At 46.1% G+C, this 13290-nt stretch overlaps 1 protein-coding gene across 1 annotated transcript in view; it reads left to right on the top strand.

The window, feature by feature from the left end:
• Nucleotides 1-1601: 1601 nt before the first annotated feature.
• Aqp7 (aquaporin 7) overlaps nucleotides 1602-13290 on the top strand; it is a 32199-nt gene continuing 20510 nt past the window's right edge. Inside the window, exon 1 of the mRNA XM_033759238.1 lies at nucleotides 1602-1622. The gene's annotated coding sequence lies outside the window, so the exon portion shown is untranslated. The remainder of the gene's footprint in view (nucleotides 1623-13290) is intronic.

Genomic DNA, 13290 nt, shown 5'->3' with positions numbered 1-13290 from the left:
CTCCTTTTTTTGGTACCGGGATCAAATTTGGGACCTTGCGCTTGCGAGGCAGGTGGTGGCACCACTGAGCTAGTTCCCAGCCCCCTTTTTTTCTTTTTTTTTTTGCTTTTTATTGAGTTTATTGGTACATTCTAGGTATACAGAGTTACATTCATTACTGGGATCTTGTACCTTTACATGACAGGTCTTGGTTCTCATTTTTTTCCCCTTGTCCCTACCCTCCCTTCACCCCCTTCTCCCCTCCCCATTTACAAACACTTTAATTCCATTTTTTCATTTTCTCACATTTTTTCCTTTCCCCTTATTCCCCTTCCCCTACCCTTCCCACTTTCCCTACACCTTTAGCCCCTTTCCCCCCTTTTTTATTTTGAGACAGGGTTTCGCTAAATTTCCCAAGTGGGACTCAAACTTGCAATCTTCCTGCCTCAGCCTCCCAACTGGTGGGATTATAGGAGTGCACCACAGAGGATATTCTGACACATGCTACAATACGAATGAACCCTGAGGACATTATGCTTTGTGAAATTGTTACAGCACTTGGAAAGGCTGGCAGACCAAGGAGGACAGCAGCACTCAGAATTGAAAGGAAAGGTAGGTTTATGGCTAATGGGCCCACTGGAAGTCACCTTCCAGAGTCTGAGCTCTGTTTTCAAATTTGTTTTCTCTTTTTTTTTTTTTTTTTGGTACCAGGGACTGAACTCTGGACCATGCATTTGCAAGGCAGGTGGTGGAACCACTGAGCTAAATCCCTGGCCCTTTGTTCTCATTTTTATCTTATTCTTTAGGCAGGGTGAAGAAGCAAACAGAATTTTACAGAAGCAGAACTCAGCAAAGGGTAGGGAGGTGGAGGCAAATGTTGCTTTTGCACTTTATCTTTAAGATGTAGGGAGGTAGGCAGCCATGTTTCAGTTCATCTTCCAGGCACAGTGACTTTCGTGGGTTGAGCAGGAAGGGCAAAGCTTAGACTGAGACTGTCAGTCAGTCTTTGCTCTTTTGTTTTTTTCATTTCATCCCCCACTCTTGATGCTTCAAACATGTGAGTTATGGAGCATTATCTCTGTCTTTTGACAACCCTACAAGCATTAGGTATCCTGGATAGGGTGGGGAAGACTGTTAATTAAAGCGGACTCCATGAGTCTTTGAGTTAGCCCCTGGGAACATGGGATTACACAGCCGCTGACCAGGATCAGGACCCCCATGACTATTATCATTGAGGTCAGAAGAGAGGCCATTAAACTTTTCTACTTAATGAACCATGTTTTTAGTAGTGTGAAGAATGGGTCATCTATGGTTGAACTGTCTCTGAGCAGAAAGGTTCCCATAATGAAAGACTAGGCCAGCACCAAACTCTACAATGATGGGGATCTGACCTAGTCACATTTAGTACTAGATGTTTCCTCTTATAGGTGGGGGGTCTAGGAGAACCACTAATGTGGTGACTAGCAGTACCAGTGGGTTGTTGAAGCCAGTATCAGGCTAGGCAGATGGCTAGCTTCTAGAGAAAGCAGATGATAACAGTGAGACACCTTACACAGGCGATAAAACTGAAGGCCAGCAGCTCCCTGTGAGTAGCTTTCTAATCTGCTGGGGCCACGGTAACAAGACTGACTACGAAAACCAGAGTGAGTGGCTGCGGGAGGGGTAGGAACCAAGGATAACAGTCTATTGGATGAGTCTGGGGGTGTCTTATGAACGGAGTCCTCATAGACAAGTCAGCTTCCAGAATGACTAGAGTAGGGCTGGAGTCAGAGGCAGGTTTGGAGGGGGTGGTCTGGGTCTGGAAGTGACACCCAAACATCAGGTCCTCCAGCCAGCTTGAGTCTGCTGTGGTGGATCCAAGGGGCAATACCTGCAACTTTAACAGAGGTGGGTGACACCAGAACCACTGGGTAGGGTCCCTTCCAGATCGCTTGGAGGTGCTCTTTCTTCCAATCCTTTACCCATATGTGATCCCCTGGTTACTATGTATGAACTGGAGTGTCTAAAGAAATGGGTATTTTCTCTAAAACTGTGTGATTAATTTTAGTGAGAACCTGACCTAGTTGTTTGAACTCTTGGACTAAACTAGATTCTCTGAGCTGTCTTTTGTCTCCCCTAAAGTTTCTGATTATAGGAGGTGGTCTCCCACAGAAGATTTTATAAGGGGAGAAACTGGAGGGTCCCAGCATGGATTGGACCCTTAACAATGCTAGGGGCAACGGATCAGTCCAGGGAGCTCTTGTGTTTTGGCAAAACTTGGGACAGGGTTTTTATCTGTTTCACTTTCCCAGAGGTTTAGGTTCAGTAGGGGCATGCAAGTTGATTTTGAGTAGGCCAGCAAGTTGTTGGATAATATCAGCTATGAAAGTTGGACCATTGTTACTCCCAATAGATGCTGGAAGTCCGTATCTGGGAATTTTTTTTTTTTTTTTTTGAGGAGGGCCCTTGCCACTTTAGAAGCCCTTTCAGTTTGAGTAGGAAGGGTCTCTATCCATCCAGAGTATGTGCAAACAATGACCAATAAGTATTAATAGCCTCTATTGGGTTTTATCTCAGTGAAGTCTACCTCTAAATCTTAAAGCAGAGAGAAGCCAGTACACTGAGTTTCAGGTGGTGATTCTGGCTGTTGGAGTGGCTTGCTTTGGGCACAGGTTTGGTGGTGCTGGCTGACCCTGTCACAGATGCTAGACACTTGTGGGATGTAGAATCTGCTCAGGAGGGTCTCCATGGCTGTATTTCCCGAGTGGATGACCTGATAATGTGCCTGAACAAAAGTATAAGGGGGGGTATAGTGATTTTGGGGGGATTATCACCTTTTTATCCTGAAAGAGCCACCACCCACTAGGCCCTTTGAAGGCTCCCTCCCTTTGGGTCCATTTATCTTTTTTTTCAGAGTAGCAGGGTCCTTTTTAAATTCAGGCAAGCTTACTGTTGGAGCCTACAGAGTGAGAGCAAGTTTCAGGTTCTGTTGCCGGTTGGATGGATCCATTGGTGTGGCAGCCATCCAGGCACAATTATCAGCAAAATGGTTTTCTAGCAGATAGTGTCTTTGACCTTCTGATGTCCTCTGCAGGGCATGATGGCTATTTTCTTGGAAGCCAAGTACTACCTCCAGTAGTAGTTTGATTATTTCTTCTCTATTTTTAATATGTTTGCCTTCAGAATTCAGGAGTCCTGTGTATATCGCTCTGTGGACATGGACAGTGGCAAGGGCATACTTAGAATCAGTGTAGATGTTAACCACCTTGTCTCAGATCAGTGCCCACAGTTCTGCTCTTTTTGCTGACCAGCCTAGGGGTAGAGGCTTTGCCTAGATGATTTGGTCCACCATAGTTGTGGTGTAGCCAGCCTGCTGAATTCCCTCAGAGATATAGCTACTCCTGTCTGTAAACAGAATATAGTCTAGTCAAGAGAGGGGCTCACATTGCAGGCCTGGTTGGCTTGCAAACAATTCATCTGTGACCTCTTCACAGTTGTGATCTTGGGCCCCTTTCTCAGATGGGAGGAAAGTAGCTGGGTTCAAGTTTGTACTGTCTCCAGATGGATTCTGGGCTTTGCAGAGAGGGGCCCTGATATTGGCCATCTGGGTGTTGGATAGCCATCTGTTTCCTTTGTTATCTAGCAGGCTGATGACTGAGTGAGGCACTTTTACAGTTACATTCTCGCTTAAAGTTAGCTGTCTGCTTCTTGGATCAAGCAGATGGTGACTGCTAAGGCCCTTAAGTACGGGGGCCATCCTTTGGCTACAGAGTCTCGTTGTTTGGAAAATTAGACAATTGGCCTCTCCCAGGGTTCAGTGGTCTGGGTCAGCACCCTGAGGGTAACACTGGTCTTTCTCATGTACAAACAGGATAAACTTGAGTCACATGGACAACCCCAGAGCTGGGGTGCTGACAAGCAGGGCTTTGATTGTCTTGAAAGTTTCTTGCTGTTCTAATCCCTACATAAGTGGCTCTTTTTCAGGACCCTTCAGTACTTCATGGAGGGCTGTGGCCTTTTGTACAAATCCTGGAATCCAGGTTCCAGGAATCCAGCCTGCTGCCCCCAGGAACTCTTGGAGCTTCTTTTTAGTGGTAGGGGCTGGAATGGAGCATATTATCTTTTCACACTCCGGTCTGCTGTTCAGTGTCCCCTGGTGATGTTGAAGCCCAAGTACTGCACCTGTGGGAAGCAGATTTGTGTTTTCATTCATAATACCTTGTATTCCACCTTTTCAAGGAGATGAAGCAGGGCTTTGGTTTCTTTCAGGAAGTCTTTGGAGTTGTTGGCCAGGAGGAGGCCTTCAACATATTGCAGGAGGGTGCACTTGAGATCAGCCCAAGGGAAGGCTGTAAGGTCTGAGGCTAGGGCTTCTCCAAAGAGGTGGGTGAATTTTGAAGCCCTGAGGCAGTCTAGTCCATGTCTGCTGAGTTTTTCTTCTATTATTAGGATCCTTCCATTCAAAAGCAAAGATTGGCTGTCTTGAAGGGGTTAACTGGAAACAGAAAAGGCATTTTTTAGATCCAGGGAAGCTGGGTGTGGTGGAGAACAGCTATAATCCCAACACTCAGGAGGGAGAGGCAGGAGGATCTCCATGAGTTCAAGGCCAGCCTGGGATACATAGTGAGTTCAGGGCCAGCCTGGACTATAAAGCAAGACCCTGTCTCAAAGAAGGTCCAAGCAAGTACACTATGTAGCATCCAGTGGGAGATGGTTGAGTAACCTGTAAGGGTTGGGGACCACTGGATATAGAAGGACAACTGCAATTTTGATAGCCCTCAGGTCCTGGACTGGCTGATATTCTCTATTTGGCTTTTTCACAGGTAGGAGCAAGGTGTTTCACAGGGACTGGCATTCAATGAGTATGTCATCCTCACAGAGTTTCTGTAAATATTCTCTTATGCTCATTCTAGCCTCCTGGGACATTGAGTATTGTCTGACTCTGACAGGGGAGGCCTCTAGCTTTAATTTGACCATGATGGGAGGGAAATTGATGGCCAGTCCTGGGGGGAGAGTTTTCTGCCCAAATGCTGGGAATCTCAGTCAGGAAACAGTCTGGATTGGTTTCAGGGGAGGCTTTCTGATAGAACCACTATTTTTCTTCTCATAGGACAGTTGCAATTTTTTTTTTTTAATTTTTGGTACTGGGGATCAAACTTGGGTCCTTGTGCTTCCAAGACAGGTGGCAGAACCACTGAGCTAAATCCCAGCCCTGAGTCACAGCCATTATGAAGCTAGTAGGGCTGGGCAGAGTGAGCTGAGCTGGTTGTTTAGAGGAGAAAGTTATGGTTTCCCTGAAATTTGCTAAGAGATCTTGCCCAAGCAATGGAACTGGATACTCAGGGAGATATAGGAACTCATGGGTAATTCGGTACTACCTTCCTAATTGACAGGTTATGGATGGGCAAAAAGTTTTTACAATTTGATTCCCAATAGCCCCGATGATAGCTGTTTTTCTCTGGGTTGGGAGGCTACCAGAGTCATCACAATAGTGTTTAGCACCTGCGTCAATTGTGAAAGTCATTGGCTGGCCTCCTATTGTCAGGTGGAGTATGGGTTCTCAGGGGCTGAGCTGGAAAGAAACCAGTCTGTTCTAGTCTGTGTCCATCCCTGCCAAGACCAGTAAGGGCAGGGTCAGCGTGCAACTCCACGTGGTGTGCCTTTGGCTTTGGCCTTTTCCTGGGAGCCTGTGTCCAGTTTGGGCTTTCATTTTTCTAATGGCTGAATTCTTTGCAGTGTGTACATTCTATATCTTTTATAGAAGTTTCCTTGTGATTTTTCTGGTGTTTGGAGGATAGTGGTGGTCTTGGTCATGTTTGCGGGCTTTCTGGCCCCCTTTCAGAGTCCGTGGAGTAGGGCCTTATGGTATTGGTCCATCTGGCCTCGGCCTTCAGGCATGGTGTAGTCCATTCGGGTCGGCCATCAGGGACTGCTGCATCTGCCCAGCAGTGTGGTCTGCGGTGGCACTGGCGGCTTCACTTTCAGCCCAGCGTCAGGTTCCCAGTAGAATGAGGTGCTGCTCCTCAGTGTTGAAGAGAGTGATGAGCAGCTGGGGGCAGTCTTTCCAGGTGGTCTGCTGGGTCTAGAAGATGGACTGTACAAGGTCAGTGATGGCTTGGGACTTCTTTGAGTAAGCTGGTTTGTAATTCTTCCAGTTCAGGAGATCTAGGGTTGAGAAGTGCTGGTATAGTAAAAGGGGCATCCTGGCTGGAGATTTCCATTTGGTTGAGTCTGAGGTGCACTGCGGGCCTCTCTGAGGGGCAGCTGAATGGAATAGCCTTAAGCCATGCAGAGACAGTGAGCCAAAGAGATTTGCAGTGGGTCAGAAGCTGGCTGGGCAGCGGGCCTAGGTGACAGGTGTTGGAGTATGCCAGAAGAGAGACTGAGGGTGGCGGGGTGTCAGGCAGCTGGGGTACAGACAGAGAAGAAAGAGCAGGGTCTAAGTATAGCAGAGGCACTGAGGGTGGGCTTCCTCTGGATCACTCGGATAAATGGGCTTTTGACAACCCAGAGAAGGGATCTGCTGCCTCAGACAGATTGTGCTCTGGCTGTCGGTCACAACACAGAAGTGTTACCCACAGGGGCATGGTCAAGGCAATTTGCAACCAGGAATCTTTGTAGGGAAACTGATCAGGATGACCAAAGGGTCCTCTGATGATGTTCCAGAGCTGGTGAACAGTTTTGACTTTCAAGGTCCCTTTTAAGGGCCAACTGGGAAGTTAAGGCCAGTCTGTTTCATAGAAGGTTCTCAATTTGGACGGTTTCATTCTGATCCCATAATCTCCATCAAAACCCTTTTAAAAATTCCTCAGCACACACTCCAGGACCATAGATTTCGACTGCCTGGATCCCATGCTGACTCCCATGTGTACATGGTATGCCCTTGAACAGTGCTGCAACAGACAAAGGATGGGAGCCTCCCAGGAGAAAGGCCACTCAGATGCCCGCCTGGCCATATCCCTCTTAGGAACTTGGGAGGACTTGGCTAAGGTGCACCCATATCTCAGGCCCAGTCAGCCTCCTGTTACAGGAGGGGAGGTGAATCTCCTTTATGCTGTGTGACTTCTCCACAGACACAGGGTGAGGCCCGCTCGGACCCCGTGGGTCAGGGTTTCCTCACGGTGGAGCCGCTCAGACTTCTGGGCACAAGCCCGGAGAGACAGTTACAACCACTCACACAATCATCAGGCACTCAGAGGTTAAATAGCATACCACTCCCCTCTTTTGCCACCCTGTTCTCCCACAGAAACAGTGAGTATGACATCAGTCTCTTCAGCCGTCACTGGCCAGTCTCCTCACAGAGATGTTTCAGGCCCCTCCTAGCATTGACAGGCCAGTGATCCTGGTTATCAATCAGTGCTGCCCTGAGCCATATGAGGATGGCCCTGGACCCTCAGTTCAGGACTCCGGGCTTGCTTTGGCCCTGAGTACACTGACAGGAATGTGGTGTGTATTCACACACAGGCACTCACAGATTCACAGACACAGACATCCTCCCCTCCACAGGATTTCCGAACTGGGGTTGCAGCTGTGAGACCTGAGAGGTGATCACTTTCTCCTTCTGTCCAGTGGTATAGGCCTGACTCGGCTGGCCCGGGGCCTTGCCTTATCCAGAAGTCTGGATCTCTCCATTCAGTTCTCCTTCGAGTCTGGTCAGGGGAAGGTGGGAGCGCTGACAGCGGCCCATCAGCCGAAAGCAGATCTGCCAAACTGCGGGATTCTCCATTAGTTCCTCACCCTGGGGCACCATCTGTCTTCCTGACCTGACTCTGACCCGTGGCACAAAGGACCAGCTGGTTGTCTTCCGGGTCAGGGAACCAAAAAATATTTTGGCGCACAGAGGGCAGGCAGACTAAGGAAGAGAGCGGCGCTCAGAGAATTGAAGAGAAAGGCAGGTTTATTCGCTAGTGGGCCCAGTGGAAGCCGCCTTCCAGAGCCTGAGCCCTCTTTCTAAGTTTGTTCTCCTTTTTATCTTATTCTTTAGGCAGTGTGGGGACATGAGCAGAATTTTACAGAAGCAGAATTTAGCAAGCGGTAGAGAGGTGGCGGCAAATGTTGCTTTTACAGTTTATCTTTAAGACATAGGGAGGTAGGCAGCTGTGTTTCAGCAGTTCATCTTGTGGGCACAGTGACCTTTGTGGGGTTAGCAGGAGGGGCAAACAGACTGTCAGCCTCGAGACTGTCAGTCTCTGCTCTTTCTTTTGCTTTTTCATCTCAAAATGAGGCAAACATAAATGACAAATACTGTATAATTCCACTTGTATGAAGTATCTAGAGTAGACAGTTAATAGAAACAGAAAGTGGAAAGGTGGTTGCCAGGGAATGGGGATAAGGATAGGTGGAAATAGGGAGTTGTTTAATGGGTACAGAATTACAGTTTTGCTAAATAAAAATGCGTTGGAGGTTGGTGGCACAGCAATGTGAATATATGTTCTTATCATTGCCAAACTACACGCTTAAAAAGATAAGATGGAAAATTGACTTGTCAGGTCAAATGAAGAGAGAAATGCTACAGGAGAGGCAAAAGGCTAGGCCTCCAAGATCGGTGGTTCAACAGTAACTTGATGGAAAACTCCAGTTTTCATGATTTTCCAAGCAGGTGACATAGAAAAGAGTTTACGTAAACTAGAAGTAGATTAGGATAATTTGGAATTAGAAGATATTGACAGGACAGTTTCCAATGCAGACAGAGATGTTCTAGATGATAGAACACAGCTTTCCATCTACTTGACTAAATATGATTATGATCCCCTTTCCCCTGCCCCTATACTGGGGATCAAACCCAGGGCCCATGAGCCGTGCCAGGCAGGTGCTTGACCACTGAGCCGCATCCCCAGTCCTACAGATCACTAATGTGAATAGGTATTGATCAGCTCCCTGACCACAGTGCTTTGAACCATGATAAACTTCTTAAAGTCTTAAATATGAGTTCTGTGGACCAATAGGAGCACAACAGCCTCCTGTATTAGGAGGAATTTAGGGCTGGGGATGTAGCTCAGTGGTAGAGCATTTGCCTAGCATGCCGAAGGCCCTGGATTAAGGTTCCAGTAACACACACATAAGGAAAAAGGGGAGTTCATGTTCCTCATTAAGTAAAACAGATATGGACTTTAATTTTTTGTACTGTCATTAAAATCTTTTAAAATGTTTTTAATTTAAAAAAGATGGCAAATTTTAAATTACACATATCTGAAGCTGCAATTTTTAAAAAGCCAAGGGCCCATGAAAGTCAGAATGAGGTGTTAGGACTCACATGAGCCTCACACGAGGCTGCCCGAGCTGGAGCAGTGGGAAGACAAGATGGCAAGTCTGAGCTGTGGGGATGAACCCCAGTGGTGATCACCTCCACCCTCTGGTGCCATCCTTGTCTCTTGTTCAGAGATGCACTGGGGCATCCTTGAGCTGGCTGGGAGCCAGGACACCTGGATCTGACTCACCCTGGATCTCAGACTGTGCCCAAAGCAGAGGAGACAGTGTCGGCCCACCTAGCCCACCCAGCCCAGCCAGCCCAGCCAGCCCAGCCCGCACCATGCGGGTGGTGAGAGGTCCCTCCAGCCACATAGGGAGAGGCTCCGGGGTGGGAAAGACCCTATTTGGCCTGGATCTCCTGCTTTCCACCAAGACTTCCTGGCTGAAGCTCAATGCCCATGGGTGCTGGCAGCCCAGAAGCTGCCTCAGAAGCTGCTCATGAAGATCTTTGCACAGGCCCTTGGTGCAATCACCTTGTTCCTGCAAAGCTATCAATGGAGTCTCATCTTCCATCTCATCTTCCTTCTGACTCACACAGTTATTTCAAACCTGCTTTCCTGCTGAAGAGGGGTTCGCCGTGAGCATCTCCTGGGGTCTCTGCTCCTCAAGGGGAGCATTGAATAGAGGAGCCTCAGGATTTGGGCAAAGATGGTGGTTAGGGTGTCTCAGGGTGCACCGGGCCTTGCCCATCTGGAGGGAGGTGTGGAGTCATGCACTGGGGAGCCCCAGGGTGAGTAAGAGGACAGGCTGAGAGTGCGGAACTTGCCCTGGAGCAGCTGAGATGGGCTCCCTGCTCACCCCAAGACCCCTGTTGAGGCCCACAGCCCCTGACCAGATCAGATAGGGCATGTTCCTGCTGAAAGCTGCCTGATGACTAGGTCTGTGTTGACGCAGGCAGGAAAATGTTAACCTAGCTGAATGGGCGCATGCTCACTTGTGCTCACCCCTGTGTGTGTGGCCACAGAGGATTTTACATCCTAAACCAGCCACATGTGTGCACAGCACACACACACACACACTTATCCCCATATTCACAGATAAATGTACATAGACACGTACTCACATGTAAACAATGGTACAAACGCTTTTCACATATGCAAATTCATTTCCCCAGTTGCTTCTGTCAATGGGATACCTTCCTCCAAAGAGCCTGCCTTGCTAGGTATGGCTTCTACTACAAAGTGAAAGTCATGGGTGTCAGCCCTAGTTTCTGACCCCGAGTTAAGCTGCTCGACTTGAGCTCTGGAGTAGACAAGGGCCATGTTTCAATGCTGGCTCCTCGATTTACAACAGTTTTGCCCTTCGGCAAGTGGCCATGGCCCTGACTGCCTTAACCTCTGTCTCTTCTGTGCTGGAGATCTATTTATGGATCTGAGAAGGCCTGTCTGGCTGGGGCTGGCGGAGTTCTGGCAGTTGGGGGTTCTTGGGTCAGTGCGCTCAACCCTCCTTGGCCTCGTTTGCTTGTGGCCTCCTAATACAGGGCTGAGCCAGAGCTCAGGTCTAGAAGTCCTAGTTGTGGATGATCTTGAGAAAGTTGCTACCTTGTTCTGCACTGAGTTTCTCTACCTGAAAAGTGAGCTTGGAAGGGGATATTTACTTGGGTGAAGCTTAAGTTCTTTTCTTTTTTCTTCAGTACTGGGATTGAACTCAGGAACTGGCACTGAGTTACATCTCCAGTCCTAATCTCCAGCCACTTATCACTGAGTTGCTAAATGGGCTCAGACTTGTGATTCTCTTGCCTCAGTTTCCCACACTGTTGGAACTGCAAGTGTGTACCATCACATAGCTAGTATTTAGCGTTGTCATTGCTTTTGTTTTTGTTGGTATGGGGATTGAACCCAGGCTATTTTCCTTGAGCTACATTAGCAGTTTTTAAAAAACATTTTCAGACAGGGTCTTACTAAGTCATTGAATTGGCCAGGCTGGGCTTGAATTTGTAATCTTCTTGCCTCAGCCTCCCAGAGTGCCTGGATTATAGGCTTGTGCCACCATCCCTGGCTTAGTTATTAGAACCTTAAATTATTTTTGTTTCTTGATTTGATTTTGTAAAAGATTTATTTGCATTTTCATTACTAATTGTGCTTCAGGGCCAGGGATTAGCTCAATGGTGCCTCTGCCTGCCTCGCAAGTGCGAGGTTCTGAGTTTGATCCCTCGTATAAAAAAAAAATGTGTTTCAGCCAATTGTGTCTGCCCTGTGCTGTTCATAATAGAGAACAGCTGGATATGTTTAAAAGCATAGACAATCTAAATGCCCACCAGTAAGGGGATTCCACATTATGGAATATCTGTCATGTGGGCTCCAGGAAATCCATACACATCAGGTGGCTAGGGACTTATTGGCATAAAAAGTGTCTCACTATAATGTGTGAATAAAAAAAAGTGCTGTACAAAATGTTACATATACAGCCATGGCAATTTAGTGATTTAGAAAGATGGCATCTCAGAATAAAAAATATAAAGGGCTGGTGATACAGCTCAGTGCAAAGGCCCTAAGTTCAATCCCCAGTACAAACAAGTTATATAAAAATATTATTCTATTTATTTTTTACAAAGAGGGTAGGAGATATGTGTATGTGTGCACATACAGAAAAGATCTAGAAGGAAATTTATCAAAATATCAACAGTAGTTGTCATGGGAATGGGGTCGGTCTTCCAAAGTTCTTCGGCTTATTTGTATTAGATACTTAAGCACTAAAAAAAGAAAAGGATCTGAGATTTTGTTTTGTGGTGGGAGAATCAAACCCAAGGCCTCGCCCATTTAGGCAAATACTATCACTGAGCTATGTCCCCAGCCTGGACTTAAATTTGTCTTTTTGTTTGTTGTTTTGGGGGCTTTTGTTGTTGTCGTTTTGTTTTTGGTACTGGACATTGATCCCAGAGCCTTTGAACTGAGCTGTATTCTCCAGCCCTTTTTTATTTTGAAAAAGTATTTCAGCAAGTTGCTAAATTGCTCAATGAGGCACAAACTTGTGATTCTCTTGCCTCAGCCTCCCTGAGTGCTGGGATTATAGTATGTCACTATGCTCAGCTAAGACCTGAAATTAAAAAAAAAAACAACTTTTTTTTGAAAGACAGTGTTTTCCTATGCAATTTAGGATGGCCTCAAACTCACTATGTAACATTTTGTACAGCACTTTTTTCATTCACACATTATGCTGAGACACTTTTTATGCCAATAAGTCCCTAGCCATCTGATGTGTATAGATGTCCTGGAGTTCACCTGATAGATCTTCCATAATGTGGAATCCCCTTACTGGTGGGCATTTAGATTGTCTATGCTTTATCCAGCTGTTCTCTGTTATGCACAGCACAAGGCAGACACAATTGGCTGGAGCACAATTTTTTTTTTTAATACAAGGGATCAAACTCAGGATCTTGCACTTGTGAGGCAGGCAGTGGCACCACTGAGCTAAATCCCTGGCCCTGAAACACAATTAGTAATGAAAACGCAAATAAATCTTTTTTTTTTTTTTGTACCTGGGAGTATTTATTTATTCATTTATTTTCTTTTTATTGAGTTTATTGGTACAATCTAGGTATACAATACAGTTACATTCATTATTGGGATTCTGTACCTTTACATAATAGGTTTTGATTCTCATTTTTTCCCCTTGTCCCTCCCCTCCCTTCACCCCCTCCTTCCCTCCGCATTTACAAACACTTTATTTCCATTTTTTCAGTTTCTCATATTTTTTTCCTCTCCCTATTACCTTTCCCCCACCCTTTCCACTTTCCCTACACCTTTAGCCCTTTACTTCCTATTTCACCTTATTAATTTTCTCATTAGGATCCTGTGTACTATTATAGTTTTTCACACCAAAGAAACTATTCGGTATTTCAATTAAAGAAATCTCTGTATGAACATTAAAAATAGGGAATCCTAAAATAAAACTAAAAAGGAAAGTAAAAGAGAAAAGGCAATGATGTAACATTAATCCTTAATTCTGGAGATGAAAATGGTCCCTGAACATAATTAAATTGCTTCTTGCTCTTAGAGTCTTATTCTTTTTTTCATTATTTAGAGAATACTTTATTAGTTTCTATAATCAAACCCACGTAGATATGACCTTACATATTTAGTA

Source organism: Fukomys damarensis, unplaced genomic scaffold (assembly GCF_012274545.1).
Source record: "Fukomys damarensis isolate Sample0158 unplaced genomic scaffold, DMR_v1.0_HiC HiC_scaffold_36, whole genome shotgun sequence".
In the NCBI taxonomy this organism is placed as follows: domain Eukaryota; kingdom Metazoa; phylum Chordata; class Mammalia; order Rodentia; family Bathyergidae; genus Fukomys; species Fukomys damarensis.
The sequence above is the reverse complement of the archived record's forward strand: the minus strand, read 5'-3'. Positions and strand labels throughout refer to the sequence as shown.